We start from the raw sequence: 1,891 nt of genomic DNA on the forward strand, positions 1-1,891 counted from the left end.
CAAGACCCTTCTACCTGCCATACTGAGGGAGTTGGCCTTCCAGTTCGCCAACTTACCCCGCATTTTGTCAAGGACCGAACTGAACGTGGTTTTGGAGACCCGTTTTTGGAGTATCGGGATCCCTAAGTATGAACCAAGATTGGGGGATAGTGGAATATTCATTTGTTCTCTAATGGTCATCTTCGTACCTACATTAAGATTAGGAGAACAATAAATGAGGGATTTTGAGAGATTAACCTTAAGCCCGGAAGCCGCACTGAATCTCTCAAGACAATCCATCATGATTTGTGCTTGACGTACGGACGCTTCTCCAAAGAGCATGATATCATCTGCAAAGAAAAGGTGAGATATACCAATGCCACCTCTAGAAATATGAACGGGCGTCCAGGACCATGCATTAACTCTGCTTTGAATATCGTAGGCCAATCTTTCCATAACTAGATTGAAAAGGTAAGGGGCGATAGGGTCTCCTTGACGGAGGCCCCGGCCCGGGGAGAACGGAGAAAGGCGCCCCCCGTTCCATAAAATGGATATATCGCTATCGCTGAGAGAACAGAGAATGAGATCGATCATCCGTCTAGGGAAACCGAAGGTGGATAACGTGTCGTCAAGGAACTCCTAGGAGACACTGTCATAGGCCTTGTGGAGGTCCACCTTCAGAATCATGAGACCCTTCTTTCCTTTTTTATTATGCATAGTGTGGACGACCTCTTGAGTCAGGATGATATTATCCATCGTGGATCTCCCCGGCAGGAAACTATTCTAGTGAGGCCCAATAATGTTGCACATTATCGGTCGGAGTCTGTTAACAAGCACTTTTGAGATAACTTTGAACGCGACGTTGAGGAGTGTGATAGGCCTGAAATCAACGGCAGTTTCAGGCACGTCCTTTTTGGGAATCAAAGTTATGAAAGCCTGTAGAAGATTCTTATTGACAGTTCCACTTGTTAGAGCTTGGTTCACCATGTTGGTCAAAGCCGATCCTATGCTATTCCAGAAGTGTTGGTAGAAAACAGCTGGAATACCATCTGGACCAGGACTTCCAAATTTCTTCATGCCAAAGACTGCCTTTTTTACTTCAGATAATGGCGCCTCTCGTAGAAGTCTTGCAACTTGGTCTGTAGGGATGGTTCTCGCATTATCAATTGGAGCTAGCTCCACCCTGTCACCTGTAGGGGGAATAACCACCTTGGCTTCCGGGAATTCAATTTGAGCATTGATATTCCACAGGACTCTGTCTAATCTGCGCATTTGAGTAACTCTGTTTCCTGCAAACCGGTACCAAGTGAATTTGGGTCCCGATGCCCCCGGGTCAAGGAGTCCACAGGCGTTATAAGACTCCACAAATTTGTCGAGGAGGTTATTGTTAATTGAAGAGCTCCCCCACTGCTCCTCAGTTGTTGCAATGTCGTTCAGATCGCCGAGCACCATCCATGGGCCCTGAATGGAGCTAGCGAACGTCCTACAATTCTCCCAAAACCTGCACTTAGCAAGCATGTTAGGTCTAACATAAGCAAATGTAATGAATCTGTCCTTAGTCCCGTTTTTCACCTTAGTGTGAATAGCTTGGGAATTGTGACAGATAATCTCAAGGTCGATATGGCCATTATTCCAAAATAAAAGAAGGCCACAAGCAAAACCCAAGGGCTCAACGAAAAAATGTTTATTGTAGCCTAGCCTGGAGGCCACCTCAATCATCTTATATGCCTTGGAGGTACGGATCTCAAGGAGACAAAGGGCATCGGCCCTTGACGAGTTCAGGAGTTCTTTAACGTGCCTCCTGACTCGGCCATTGGTGATACCCCGACAGTTCCAGGAAAGAATCTTCATGGAGAAGAGTCAGCAAGACGGGAAATTTGGTTACGGTTTTCCCTCAACGTGAAACGAAAAG

Source organism: Ipomoea triloba, chromosome 6 (assembly GCF_003576645.1).
Source record: "Ipomoea triloba cultivar NCNSP0323 chromosome 6, ASM357664v1".
Taxonomy (NCBI): Eukaryota; Viridiplantae; Streptophyta; class Magnoliopsida; order Solanales; family Convolvulaceae; genus Ipomoea; species Ipomoea triloba.